The 15,646-nt window shown below is 43.0% G+C and overlaps 1 protein-coding gene across 36 annotated transcripts in view; it reads right to left on the bottom strand.

The window, feature by feature from the left end:
- Positions 1-15,646, bottom strand: part of LOC124008624 (receptor-type tyrosine-protein phosphatase delta-like) — a 651,437-nt gene that overhangs the window by 399,840 nt on the left and 235,951 nt on the right. For all 36 annotated transcript variants that reach the window (XM_046320037.1, XM_046320036.1, XM_046320049.1 and 33 more), the window contains exon 5: positions 3,420-3,489. The gene's annotated coding sequence lies outside the window, so the exon portion shown is untranslated. The remainder of the gene's footprint in view (positions 1-3,419; positions 3,490-15,646) is intronic.

Here is a 15,646-nt window from a genome sequence, read left to right as displayed (position 1 = left end):
GTGGGTGTCAACTCTCTACTGATCTAGTGGATTAATAGTTTCCTCATGAACTGTGCTCAACAAGTGAAGTTTAACACCGCCATCTCTACATCTAGTACGGTGAATACGGGAGCCCCTCAAGGTTGTGTACTTTCACCGATACTGTACGCAAACAAAAGAAATTAAGCAAACTGCATATCTTACAAATGTTCTATATATCTCTCCTGCAGAGTGTGCTGCACTTTGGTCTGATATGCATGTTCAGAAACATGTGAGTGCAAGACCAAGTCAAGCTTCAGCGCTTGATTAAGACGGCAGGAAGGATAATTGGTATAGATCAAGAATCAGCATCCAACCTGTACACAAAACTCATCTCATCTCTAAAACTTGAAAGCATTTTACAGGACAGTACACATCACTCAAAATTCAGTCACAGCAGCAGCCAGACAAGGGGAAAGAGACTTCTTCAAAATAAAATTAAAACAGATAGATATGGGGACTCTTTTATTCCAACAGCCATTAGGCTGTATAATAGATTGTCTGTTGGTCCCTCAAGTATACGGCATATTGCACTTTCATTTTGAATGTGTAGCTATAGCACTTTGAATGAATTATTTTGGGTCGTTTCTGTGTTTTGAAGCACATGACAAAATGAATTTCCTCATGGTGGGTGTTACGGATACAGTTATCCTGTGTGTGTGTGTATCCTGTGTGCGTGTTTCTTTTCTCTCCTTCTCCACTCACAGGTGAAAATCATCACTCCCCAATCAGTCAACAATCAATCATCAATCAGAAGACACACCTCCTCCTATTTCCTGACCTATCACAGTTCCTTCCCCATGGTTTAAAAACCCCATCATTTGTTTGTTCTAAAGCTCAGCACAATCTCTCTGTAAATGCCATGTCTGTAGGTCTCTGTGTTTCACTCTCGCTTTGTGTCTTAACCTCTCTTTTGTTTAAAGCACCTCCATAGCACTTTGTCATCACCTGTGAGTATTGTTTTTGGTTATGGTGTTTGTTTGTTTGCTGGTGGGAAAAGGGGGAAACCAAGACAAGTCGCCCATGGGCATACACTACCCGTAGGTGAACTTTGTTAAATACACTAGTTAGAACTGGGCGGACCACCCACTGTATTTTTGGTTAGTTAGTTAGTTGTTGTTAAAGTAGGCTAGTCTAGCTTAGGGGTGTGTTTTTGTGTATTTATTGTTTCTTTCCTTGGGTCCAGCTCAGCCCCTTTTCCTGCTCCCCTCATTACCGTGTGTTTATAAATAAACCTAGAGTTTGACGGTAGATTTCTGTTGTCGTGGTTATTTCGTGCACACTTTTACTTTGTCACAATAATAATTTGCATGAGTTATGTTACGGGTCTCATTACCATCCCCCCTAGACTGTCGGGCCAAAAGGGATTCGTAACAGTGGGATAATAATGTTGATCTGAATTCTTGCCTCTGATTGGCTTGAAGGGCCGTCTAGAGCATGCATTCTTTTTCCTTTATACAATGGGTGGTTCTAATCCTGGATGCTGATCGGTTAAAGCTGCATTCCAACTGGTGTCTATTCCACAAGTTACCACCGGCTATGGAGTTCAAATGCCTATTCACTGTTCCATCTCTCTGCACAATCCACTGTCTCATCAGCCCAACCAGGCAATTTCAAAAATGTATCTCCACTGTAAAAAAGCATCGAGACATTATCTCCCCTTTCTTTTAAGCTAGCATTTGGTTTTCAGCAGCAGATATTTGTATAAACCTTGCTATCTGTCTCTCTGACCTTTGCAACGTAGTTTCAGTATTGAAATGTGATCTTCACTGTCCCATTGAGGATTAACTTGTCAGGACGAGACAGAAATATTTTCTCAGCCAATCGAAATCATGAATCACCATAATTTGTATGGATATATACAAAGGGATTTCAATAGAAAACAGGTCAAACGAAACAAAATGCATCTGGTATGCTGTATTTTCTGTTTAAGTTTGAAATTATTGTGTTAGCTGTGTATTGGCTAGCACCTCTGAAAAGTGTCCTTCCTCTGAAAAGTGTCCTATGCCAGGAAATCGCACATCACTAGCTCATTATTATGGATGTATGCAGCTATTTTGGCTGCACTGTTTGGCGTGACTGTGTTAGCCGTAGTTGGCTAGCTAGTAAGCAAGGGATAAGGACATTTCCAGCCAGCTTGGCATCGGAACACTTAGAACGAATGACTGGGTCGTGTCCATAGATATACAGTACATAGAACAAAAAAGACTTCACGACTGGGTTGCGTCTCTGGCAACCTAACCGATAGAATGAACAACCAGTCGGCTTGGGTAGCAACTCTAGATCCTCCTACTCTAGATCCATCCACGGGACTATATCTCTAAAATAATGTTTTTAATGAAATTATGTCAATACATTTTTTTTAAATATGTTGGTACCCATGTTCTTACATGTTTGAGATGCTTTGAAAGCAAAATCTGAACATTATTGGCAATGTTGAATTCAATTTCATAATTGCAAGCTAGGACTGATGGTTTGGTTTGCTAAGCTAGCAAGTCTGTTTGGTTACCAAGGCAACTACTGTAGCTATCTTGTAAACTTGCTAGCTACTTCAGTGGATGTTGAACATATTTCTACAGTAGTTGCCTACATTTCTATCAGACGCCATGCGTTCTCTGAAAAAGAATGAATCTCTGTGAAAGGTTAGTGACACGGCTAGCGCGTCGTGGCACACACCTTCCACGTTGTGCATTATTTCACATAAAACTCATAGCCCCTTACTGATTATCCCCTACATAATGGTATGTTTACAGAGTAACAGTACAGTTGAAAAGCCAGTGTAGGTGTGCAGTGTTGGCTGTTGGAGTTGTTGTCTGTCTGAAGGGTAGAGTTTCCAGCTCGCTGTCGAGGAGATACCTCTAGGGAAGGGAATGGCTTGGGACCCTCCAGTGATGACAGGGAGAGACAGCCTGTGTGTGTGTGTGAGTGTGTGTCAACTAGCTCTCTGCACACCCCACTGTAAGCTCTACACAAATAAAAACCTGTCCAACTCCACTTCCTCTCTCCCCCGGTGGACATGTGGAGATAGGCCTCCCTTCCGTCACCAGTGCGGAGACTCTATGGAGACTCTATGGAGACTCTATGGAGAGGAACAGCAATAGACCTGCTTCCCCTGGGGGGGGGGGTGCTGCTAGCATGCTTTATCTGTGGTGTTTAGCTAAACTGGTTTGTATGATATACCGTATACACTACAGCTGTTTAAAAGGCAGCTGTTTTTGAAGTCAATTGGTTGATTCATCTCAGTGATGTGACAATAATCTATAAGACAACCTATAGCTCCTTTATTTCTCCATTTCATTTAGTGACTGGTGTTGACATCGGTGGAGGGTTGACATTTCAACAAAAGTGCTTAAAGTTTCAACGGGATGAAGAAATGTATCACCGATCTGCATTGTTCTTACCTGTTTGGAACAGTTGATAGCAATGCCGCCTCGGAAGGAATGAAAGAATCAGAACTCTTCTGGAATTTCCCTGGAAAAGATGAGAGGATGGAATTAGGTGATACCACCAAACGACTGTTAATGTTTTTATTACCCATTTAGAGTCAACCATGTGATGGCAATACATGTGTCAATACGATCATGCATATCATCTGTGACTTCTGCATGGGGAGGATGTCAATGTGACACAAATGGGACCATATCCCCTATGGGCCCTGGTCAAAGGTAGTGCACTTTGTAGGGAACAAGGTGACATTTGAGACGCAACCAAATAATATTGACCAAGTATCACAGAACACTGGAGTTCATTGCTTCACTGATTATACAGAATACCAAGAAAGGAAACAATAGTGTTACAAACAAAGCCCCTCTGGAAGTTCAGAGAAGCCAGTGGTCGGGCTCAGTGGTTTTCAGTTCATAAAGGTGTCCACCCAAAATACACCTACAAATATTTATGAAGTGACAGTTTCCTCATTATACAATCACTGACATTTACATTGTTTTCAGACATTGTTTGTTTGTAAACAAACAATGCCCCCACCCATCCACCTCTACCTATATCTTTATTTATCTCTCACACACACACACACACACACACACACACACACACACACACACACACACACACACACACACACACACACACACACACACACACACACACACACACACACACACACACACACACACACACACACACACACACACACACACACACACACACACACACACACACACAGTCTGTCCATTCTCAGTTTCATCCTCTCTCTTTTTCTCTTTCCCTCTCTCACCCTCCCTCTCTCTCTGTGAGCAGCCTTAATTGATTTGTCTTCAGCTGCATATCGGTCGACAGCTGGGAGATAATGGGGACGTAAAGGAACACAGACGAGCCTCGAAGGACCAGAGAGAGAGAGCTCCTTCTCACCAACGACACACATTCACACACACAGAATCGCACAAGCTCTCACACGTACAAAACACAAGTTCACACACACATACATCCAACCCTCTCCAAACTCAAAAGGCCGGGGATAATTCAAAGTCTCAGCTCGTACTGTGTCCTTTCGTATTCTACCCACAACCGAGCCTTTGGTTTATTCTTCCACCTCATCACTTAAATATGCAAAATCATCTGTTTACTCTTCGACAGATCAAAGTTTGTCCCACCCTTCATTTTTCCCTCTCAAGAGTTCTAAAAATGATTTCTTTCATTATGCAAGCCAACAAAGAGCGGTGGCGTTCTGCTTCTTACACCCGGCATTGGAGCTTGCTGATTAATTAGCTTGTATAATTAGCTTAATGATTTAGAGAAACACAGCTCCAGCCACCCAAGAAGCTATGCTAATGGACTCCTGTCTACTGGAATTAAAATGCCCATAAAGTCAGTACCCAAATAGTCGAGATAAGACCTATGAGTTAGTAGGTAGGTGTTCAGAGAATGTACTATTATTTAAATAAATGTAAAGTCAGTAGATCAGCTTTAATATTGCAGATAGATTGTAGCTTCCATCAATGTAATTGTCTGCATCATTTCCAAAACCTCACATTTTTTTGTAAATATAATATATACTCTATATATAAAATCTCTTTCAAACATATTTCCCTTTGTTATTTCCCCCTAACCCTACCACCCCTCCTCTAATTGGAGTAAACTAATGGACAACAACACTTAGGCTTTTACTTCCAGCTTATACATACTATATATGTTCAGAGAATGTTTGTAATGTGTTGCAGCATCATGTTAGCTGATACTGTAGCAGGGTGATAGCAGATAGGTGCAGTAGTGAACATTTCAGTTTTTTCCTTGTGAACATAAACCATCACCAACTCAAGTGTCCATATAATGACAGTCGGGTGTTCATATTAGGACAGTGCAGTATCCATAGTATGACAGTATGGTGTCCATGGTATCACAGTACAGTGTCCATAGTATGACATTATGGTGTCCATAATATGACAGCACGGTGTCCATATTGGGACTAGATTTGTACCTTGTCAGCTCAGGGATTCAAACTTGCAACCTTTCGGTTACTAGTCCAACGCTCTAACCACTACCCTGCCGCCCCAGTATGGTGTCCATAGTATGACAGTATGGTGTCTATATTAGGTCAGCCTCAGAGTCACACAGAGTTTGTATCCCATACACTAGAGCAGTGGTTCTCAATCTCGGTCCTGGGGACCCAAAGGGGTTGCACAGTTTTGCTTTTGTCCTAGCACTACACACCTGATTCAAATCAACAACTCCTCATCAGGCTTTGATGATTGGAATCAGGTGTGTAGTGCTAGGGCAAAAACAAAACTGTGCAACCCCTTTGGGTCCCAAGGACCAGGATTGAGAACCACTGCACTAGAGTTACACGTCATGTGACTGAATAAGGAAGTATGTTTTGGAGCTGCTGAAAACAGTGGGGTTTCGCAAACACATCAGGATCATTACAGAGCAGCAGGGGTGTATTCATTAGTGCACAATGTAACAAACTGTAGCAAAGCACTTTGCAATGCAAAACGTTTTGCTTACGAAATTAGAATTTTTGGTCCATTTGGTTCCCCGTGAATACACCCCAGGTGAACAAAGTTGGATAACATCTTACCTCTTAACCTGTCTGTGTAATATTTTTAATTTACTGATAACAGTGGCTAAGTAGGATCATTGCTAGGCCTACTGTATCTATATATACCCCTGATGCAAAATGTACAGAATATATACAGGAACCTGCCAAAATAAAGAAAACACCTGAGTAAATGAGGGATATAAAGTATAATGAAAGCAGGTGCTTCGACACAAGTGTGGTTCCTGAGTTAATTAATCAATTAACATCCCATCATGCTTAGGGTCGTGTGTAGAAATGCCCAGTTGCCCATTGTTTTGGATACCATGACTAGAAGAAGAGATCTCAATGACTTTGAAAGAGGGGTCTTCATTAAAGGAGCATACGGTGGTTTAAGGTGTTTGTTGTGTGTCTAAGTCACGAGATCTCAACCCAATTCAACACTTATTGGAGATTCTAGAGCAGCTCCTGAGGCAACGTTTTCCACCACCATCAACAAAACAACAAATTATGGAATTCTCATGGAAGAATGGAGTTGCATCCGTCCAATAGAGTCCCAGACACTTGTAGAATCTATGACAAGGCACACTGAATCTGTTCTGGCGGCTCATGGTGGCCCAACGCCCTATTAAGACACTTTGTTAGTGTTTCCTCTATCTTGGCAGTTACCTCTATCTGTATATAGACAGAAATCCATGTACATTAATCTTAAAATACAAACAGCTTGACAGCAGACATCAATGGCATTCCACACACCCCGATCCCTAAGACACACACGCACACACATACAGACATACACACGCAGACACTAGGTATGCGGCAGGCCACACCGAGATTATGTCTACTCCTCTCTTACCGACGGAAGCATCAGCATGCCCAACCACACCTGAAACATAAATCCCACATTTATGACCTTCCCATAACTGTAAGTAACGCTCAAGCACCAGGATCAGCTCATTAAAGCCACTGGGAGTGGAGAGGGAACGTTGCTCAAGTGCTCATGTGCTAGTACCCCTAAAAGGCAGGTCAAACGAGCGGGGTTGAAAAAACAAAAGGGAAAAAAAGGTTTTCTACCGCTTGTAAAAACCACTGGCAGGGGACAGAAATGTATTGAACACTTATACCAGACCTGGGCACAACATTTGAGTATTTTGTAGTTTATTTGAAAACACCAACTTTTCAAATACTCGATGTAGTCGAATATAGATTATTTAGAGTTTCAATTAAAAGGCAACCATTTTCTTTGATATTCAAATACAGGTCTCAGGTCTCAGTGTTTTGAATACCTCTCAGAAAACCATGTATTTGAATACATACAAGTTAATTAATTAATCTACTCCCTGATGAAGGCCATGCAGCTGAAACGAGTCAGAGTTTTTAAACTTTGTTTCCATTGAACATGACATGTAGATAAAGTCATTTTAATGAATTATATAACAAGTTCCTTGGTCCTCCTTTTTTTTGATGACCAATTTACCCCTTTTACCAAAGAGCACCTTCTGTCTACCAACATCTACAACTGTGTTCCTTAGCAGCGCTTCCCTTCCCACTTTTTCTAAAAATACATCTTTATTTGATGGCTGCCAAATATTTGATGAAGAACCAAAAACTACAACAACCAGTTGAATAAGTCTAAATATATGATCATAAGCACATGGTTCGGAGGGCTCTTAGATATGAATCTTAATATAGCCTATAGCCTACAATGAAATGCATGAGGGACATGGAATCACCTCAACATTAGAGTAGACCACTTTTGCCACTTCAAAATGACTAACAAACATATTTTTATAAGGAGTGAGACATAAGGTAATACATTGACATCAAGTTCTTCTACATGTGTAGTAACTTAGTGATTATTACAATAGCAACATTGTTGTTACATAGAACTTTGGAAATTGCTTAATAATTGCATAATAATGGAGTTATTACATAAGTGGAATAAGGAAGTCACTATTCCTTTTGTGGACAGTAGTTACAAAACCTCTCAGCTCATTGCAATGCAATTAAAATGCAATTACCAACGTATTATGTAACAAAATGCCAATAAAATGTTGTTCCAAATGTAATTACAGTTTTATTACAAAGGCACAAGAACAGTTTAATTTGAATTGTTACTGAGAACGCTAACATTATCAAAAATGTGGCTTTTAAGTGTTGAAAAGAAACAAAATATGCCAAAACTGCCTTCTTAAATCAACTGCAGCCAAGGTAGGTTGAAAACCATTTTTGCTTGTATTCTGAGTAAACTGTCCGTTTAAAGATGTGTGTTTGAAACAAGAACACTTACCGTCAGATGGACAAAGAGGTCAGTTTGCAAATGGCTTTGAATTACTCTGCAGTATTTTCAGGTATCATAAAACCTTTTTTATAGATTTTTTTTCACTTTGTGGTATCCAGTTGGTAGTCAGTCTTGTCTCATCGCTGCAACTCCCGTACGGACTCGGGAGAGGTGAAGGTCGAGAGCCGTGCGTCCTCTGAAACTCGACCCAACCAAGCCGCACTGCTTCTTGATACAATCCCCGCTTATCCCGGAAGACAGCCACGCCAATGTGTCAGAGGAAACACCGTACACCTGGCGACCGTGTCAGCGTGCATTGTGCCCGGGCCGCCACAGGAGTCTCTAGAGCGTGATGGGACAAGGACATCCCTGCCGCCCAAACTCTCCCCTAACCCGGACGACACTGGGCCAATTCTGCGCCGCCCCATGGGTCTCCTGGTCACGGCAAGCTGCGACAGAGCCTGGACTAAAACCAGGATCTCTAGTGGCACAGCTTGCAACTGTGATGCATGTTGACAGGGTCATTCAGTAGTTGAGCATCACAACTCATTTACACTTATCTGTACAATTTATCATTGGTTGTAAATGTGGTCATTTACTAGGCCATCCGCCGCTGACTAGGAGTAAAAGTTATGGTGCTGTCAGGCTTGGACAAACATGAGAGGGGAGGATGAATATGAAATCAGGATGGTTGGTTCTGATGGACCGGGCAGGCGAGGGGAGGGTGCATAAAAAGGTTGTTAGCCGTAAAGGCATTTTAACGTTCCGGGCCGTCATGCCAGACAGAGAATGAAATCTCTGTCAATGACAGGAAAGTAACATCACAATTCAAGTAGCCCTACATTTCAAATGCACATCAATCAAACATAAAGATGCTCAAGATTATTAATCGATGACAATCTGATTATAATAACACAAAGGAGTATAGACTTAAATATACCTTTCACTGTATCTTCAATGATAATCAAATAAAACAAACATTCAATTATCATAATAAGCTAATCATCAGTGATCACAAGTACTACTGCAAACACACAAACACTGGCTTAGCTTCCATTCATGCTTACACTACCAAATAACATTGGGAAAACATTACATGTCATATTCCCAACACTACCAATCCCATCTAATTACAGAGTTGCAAGCAGCCTGTCTGAACTGTGCTGAGCTGTGTTGCAAGCAGCAGGTGCAACGGACGGTATTCACTTGTGTGAGCAGAAAACATCACAGTTTGAGTTGACACCATTCTGTCAGAAACTCAGGCTTGCTTGTCAGCACTGTAGTCGGCTCTCCCGAAAACAAGCCTATAAAAGCTACCAAAGGAAAGGAAGGAGCTGGTTTCTTTCCCCCGGTTCTCGGCCCCTACAACTGGCTCTGTGGCACAAGACTGCATCATCAACAGTTCAATACAGTGAGATTCTGTGGATCACATGTCAGATTGATGGACGTCAATGGGGGTAGCTGTTGATGCTAAAACTAACAGTCTGGACAATAGCTTCTACCCCCAGACCATCGGGCTGCTGAATAGCCACCACTAGCTTCTACCCCCAGACCATCAGGCTGCTGAATAGCCACTACTAGCTTCTACCCCCAGACCATCGGGCTGCTGAATAGCCACTACTAGCTTCTACCCCCAGACCATCAGACTGCTGAATAGCCACTACTAGCTTCTACCCCCAGACCATCAGGCTGCTGAATAGCCACCACTAGCTTCTACCCCCAGACCATCAGGCTGCTGAATAGCCACTACTAGCTTCTACCCCCAGACCATCAGGCTGCTGAATAGCCACCACCAGCTTCTACCCCCAGACCATCGGGCTGCTGAATAGCCACCACCAGCTTCTACCCCCAGACCATCAGGCTGCTGAATAGCCACCACTAGCTTCTACCCCCAGACCATTAGGCTGCTGAATAGCCACTACTAGCTTCTACCCACCGACCATCAGGCTGCTGAATAGCCACCACTAGCATCTACCCCCAGACCATCAGGCTGCTGAATAGCCACTACTAGCTTCTACCCCCAGACCATCAGGCTGCTGAATAGCCACCACTAGCTTCTACCCCCAGACCATCAGGCTGCTGAATAGCCACCACTAGCTTCTACCCCCAGACCATCAGGCTGCTGAATAGCCACCACTAGCTTCTACCCCCAGACCATCAGGCTGCTGAATAGCCACCACCAGCTTCTACCCCCAGACCATCGGGCTGCTGAATAGCCACCACTAGCTTCTACCCCCAGACCATCAGGCTGCTGAATAGCCACCACTAGCTTCTACCCCCAGACCATCAGGCTGCTGAATAGCCACCACTAGCTTCTACCCCCAGACCATCAGGCTGCTGAATAGCCAACACTAGCTACCTGCTTCCCAAATAATAGTGCTGCAATACTGTGAGAACAATGCCTTCATAACCCTCTAAATTAAGGGATTGTGTTTTGTACACATGGTTTCACACACGCACACGCACGCATGCACACACACACTTCAATGCAGGTGTACACAGATGTTATGGCTAGGCTTAATTCCTTGGAATTCAAATGTCCCCCAGTAAATACTTCACAACCTGCATCCCTAAACATAAAGCATTTGTGTGAACTGTAGAATGTGCTGCCTGCTCAAGGCCTGCTATGGCCTTACCTCTCCAAGGTAAGGCCATAGCAGTACAGTACAAAAAGCTAGCTCTTTGATTTGACTGCAATTGATGTTTAAGAAGGTAACTTGCCACTCGGTTGACAGCTTGCTTCCCACAACCCATTCCTTATATTGCTCTGGCCTAGCACCTATTTCTCTCCATCTCTCCATGTGTTTCTCTCTCTCCTCTCTCTCCCTCCCTCCCTCCCTTTTCCTGAGTGTAGCGGTAAGCTAGCGCCGACGGGTAGCCCACCTCTTAGGTGTGTGTTACCAACCTGATGAAAGGCTGAAGGGGTAGTGGGGAAATGGAAGTGCTGAGGGGCTTTGATACTCAACCCATCACGTTTACACCTTCCCTCCTTCTTCCTTCCATCAAAGCTTCCATCTGCAAAGTTCTCCATCTGTGCTTAAGACCACGCTCCTCCCAAAGGGCATCATAATCTACTCAACCAACATGATCTCAATCATTCAAATGTCACATCGGCACGCGCCGATGTGGGGAGGGAGGGAGGAAGGAGAGAGAAAAAACACATTAAAGCCAAAGCAGAGGAATTAGATAAAGGAGGGGAGGACACTCTCTTAGGAAATTCATCGCCCCGTTCAGTCCTCACTCTGTCTTCCATCTCTCTCTCTCTCTCTCTCTCTCTCTCTCTCTCTCTCTCTCTCTCTCTCTCTCTCTCTCTCTCTCTCTCTCTCTCTCTCTCTTCCTGTCAGCTCTGCAGAAGATGATATCATTGATCATATTCTTTAAAAGACCGTTTCTGTTCCCTCTAAAAGGCTTCTCCCCTGTCTCCTTTCCTTCACGACCATTGACACCCATCTGCTATTTTTAGATCAGTGATCATGAAGGAATCAAAGAAGAAAGAAAGAAAGAAGAAATGAAGGAGACAAATCCTTTGCAGTGTTATAGAACTATAACTCTGCCTAAGTATGTGATTGCAATCCAATGAATTGAGATTGATTGATATTGGAAACATGATCCAATCAGAAAGAGTCAAAACTATCATAACTAAGTTGTCCTTTTCCTTTCCTTCCTGATAGAATTTCCTCCTCTATCCATCTGTCCTGATGTATTGCTCTCGGAGCCATCAAAACCAAAGTCTACCCCTTTCAAATCTCATGAGCTCTGGGAGGCCGCTGAAAAAAGTAAACAGATTTGTTCTGAAAAATCTCTCGCATTTCCTATATAAATCCACTTGTCACGGCATAAATCCTGGGAAGTCAGTGCCCCATGCCACTGCTTATTAGCTAGCTGGGGATCAATTTATCACCTTTGCCAGACAAAGGAACCGAAGTGGCTGGGGATAGACTCTGTGTTTGATTTATGGGGCACTTGGATAGAGAAGGCATTTTTGGGTCATGCAAATTCAGAGCAGGTGAATTCACACAATTTTCTTGTCAGTGTTAGAGACTACGCTACAGTTTATGGGTGTGTGCATAAATGGGTTGGGCGGTTGAGGATTGGGAGGAAGGGAGGAATTGTTATTCACTTAAAAGTTTGAGTCCAATTTTTTCTGAGGTCAGTTTTTGTGTGGTCCCTGATGGTTTGAGTTATTCTTCAGGGAGCATATCAATTGATCCAAGGCCGACTGCCAAACTTCTATCTGAAGCAATTCACTAATATACGTTACACGTCTAACCCATAATCCAAGAGGTTCTTCACATGTAGTACCTCGCCACCACCACTAGTCGGTGCTGTTGTTCCAAGAATGCCATCATTACTCCTGTGACCCACTTTCATGCCTGGGAAGGTACTGGAATGTGACTGCCATGACTGCCTCACCTCACCTGTGATAACCATCCTCCTCTGTCTTGTCTCCTCATAAAACAATGGGACTACATATCTGTAACAGCTGTAACCGAGCACTCAAGGCTCTTGTTTGTAATTGTCCTCATGTAACTGAAAGGGGACGAGACAAGAGAGTTGGATAATGGGTTTTCAGATACGGTGATGTTGAGGGGTGGTGAGGAGAGGAGAGCTGCTGCTCTTAGCTGTTACAGGGAGGGTTTGACGAGTTGCATCACCTCACACTTGGATTGAAAAAGTTTAAGACAAACATCTCATCAGTACTGTGGCACTTTTCAGTTGAGAACTTTGGGAGTAGTTGGAAAGACAAGTGTAAAGATTAACTGGAATCTACAATGTAATGGACAAATGTTATGTTGTCCAAGGTTCAATGATTTCTTAATGTGTGTGAGTTGTTAGCCATGTGACATGTTAAAGTGTGTGAAGGACTAATTGTGACGGTGAGCTGCTAGACTCTTTGTGCTTTTTTGTACATAATTGAATGCGTACATGCGGTTTTCTCCATATGTGTGTGCGTGTACTGTCAGTATGAGTATCTATGTGCACAAAAACAAGATGATCTCGTTCCCTCTCCTGATGCCTCGACAACAGGGTGTAGCTTGGTTGCCTCACTATCCTGTTGTCTTGGCTCCCGGCCACACTCATCTCTCTCAATAACAAATTAGCCTGTTCCAAGTAGCACATTTCTCCCACACCTAAGGAATGGACAGATCTTAGCTGTGTGTGTGTGTGTGTGTGTGTGTGTGTGTGTGTGTGTGTGTGTGTGTGTGTGTGTGTGTGTGTGTGTGTGTGTGTGTGTGTGTGTGTGTGTGTGTGTGCGTGCGTGCGTGCGTGCGTGCGTGCGTGTGCGTGCGTGCGTGCGTGCGTGCGTGTGCGTGCGTGCGTGTGTGTGCGTGCGTGTGTGCGTGCGTGTGCGTGTGTGCATGTGTGCGTGTGTGCGTTAGTCACAGCACTCTTTTAGCACTGGAGATCAGAAGACTAGCCGTTTGCTGAGTGGGCAGGAGGAGCGGGGGAGGATTGAGAGAGTTATCTAACATGATTAAGCAAGAATAATGAGAACAATGGAGAGGAGGACCACTTAAAAGTACCTGACAAGAGCCCTCTTGCAAAAAAGGATGAGTAACAATATAGCTGAATCACTTTTTTTAAGTTCTCTTCCCTACCTATATCTTCCTAACTCTTTTTTCTCTCCCGCAATCTCAATTCAAAGGGATTTATTGGCTAGGGAACATATGTTTATGTTCAAGTGAAATAGATAAGAAACAAAACTGAAATAAACAATCCAAAATAGTCAACAGTAAACATTACACTCACAAAAGTTTCAAAGGAATAGACATTTCCGATGTCATATTATGGCTATGTACAGTGTTATAACGATGTGCAAATCGTTAAAGTACAAAAGGGAAAATAAATAAACATAAATATGGGTTGTATTTACAATGCTATTTGTTATTCACTGTTGCCCTTTTCTTTTGGCAACAGGTTACAAGTCTTGCTGCTGTGATTGCACACTGTGTCATTTCACCCAATAGATATAGGACTTTATCAAAATCTGATTTGTTTTCAAATTCTTTGTGGGTCTGTGTAATCTGAGGGAAATATGTGTCTCTAAGAAGCGGAGTTTCCACCTCGTTTTGTGGGCAGTGTGCACATAGCCTGTCTTCTCTTGGGAGCCAGGACTAATATACGGAGGCCTCTCTCAGTAACAAGGCTATGCTCTATACATAGTCAAAGCTTTCCTTCATTTTGTGTCAGTCACTTGGTCAGGTATTCTGTCACTGTGTACTCTCTGTTTAGGGACAAACAGCATTCCAGTTTGCTCTGTTTTTTGGTCAATTATTTCCAATGTGTCATGTAATTATATATTTTTTTTCTCATGATTTGGTTGGGTCTAATTGTGTTGCTGTTGATGTCCTGGGGCTCTGTGGGTTCTGTTTGTGTTTGTGAACAGAGCCACAGGAGCAGCTTGTTTAGTGGACTCCTCTCTAGGTTAATCTCTCTGTAGGTGACGGCTTTGTTATGGAAGGTTTGGGAATTGCTTCCTTTTAGGTGGTTGTAGAATTTAACGGCTCTTTTCTAGATTTGAATAATTAGCCGGCATTGGCCTAATTCTGTTCTGCATGCATTATTTGGTGTATTACGTTTGTACACAGAGAATATTTTTGCCCCATTTTGGGGTTTGTCCCATCTTGTGAATTCTTGATTTTTGAGCGGACCCCAGACCTCACCACCATGAAGGGCAATGGGTTCAGTGAAACAGTGTTGTTTGATGAAGTCATTGTCTGTACAGTGTTTTTGTCTTTTCCCCCAGCATTGCCCCAGCCATATCCATAGCAGCAGTCCTCCACAATAGTACAGGGCTTGCCTGTCCTAGCCACCCAGTAGCTCACCATATAAGACGCTTCTAGCCCCTTCTTATTAATGGTATATGTTGCTTTTATACATGTCTTACTACCTGAAAGTTGTCTTAATTCTCGCTCAAATAACTCCCATGGCTTATTTTTCAAATTGCCATGTTTCGTATGCGTGAAGGTTTCATCCAGCTGTGAGATAGTACTTTTGCACATATAACACACTGTGGCTGTGGAAAGGCACAACTCCAATATAAGTGAACCCAAAATCAACGTAGTTCTCATCATATTTGCACTTCTTCGATGGTCCAACGTTCCTGTCCGTTGTTCGTAGCTTTCCTGGGTAAGGGGGCAGTAGCTCTTCGGCTGCATCAGATTCACAACTGTCAGTGTCCATGCTAGCTGGGCTAGCAGCAAATGTTGAATTACTGATGCTAGCACTGGATGTGCTCGTGGAAGCAGAACAACTTGTGTAGTCAACTGGTGCAGGTGTAGTAATGCTGGTAGTAGCAGAACTACCAGTAGAGCTGGTATGTGTCTCTATGGACGCAGGCCTTACTTTTTTTAACC

Source organism: Oncorhynchus gorbuscha, linkage group LG21, assembly GCF_021184085.1.
Source record: "Oncorhynchus gorbuscha isolate QuinsamMale2020 ecotype Even-year linkage group LG21, OgorEven_v1.0, whole genome shotgun sequence".
Taxonomy (NCBI): Eukaryota; Metazoa; Chordata; class Actinopteri; order Salmoniformes; family Salmonidae; genus Oncorhynchus; species Oncorhynchus gorbuscha.
This window is presented reverse-complemented; position numbering and strand designations above follow the sequence as displayed.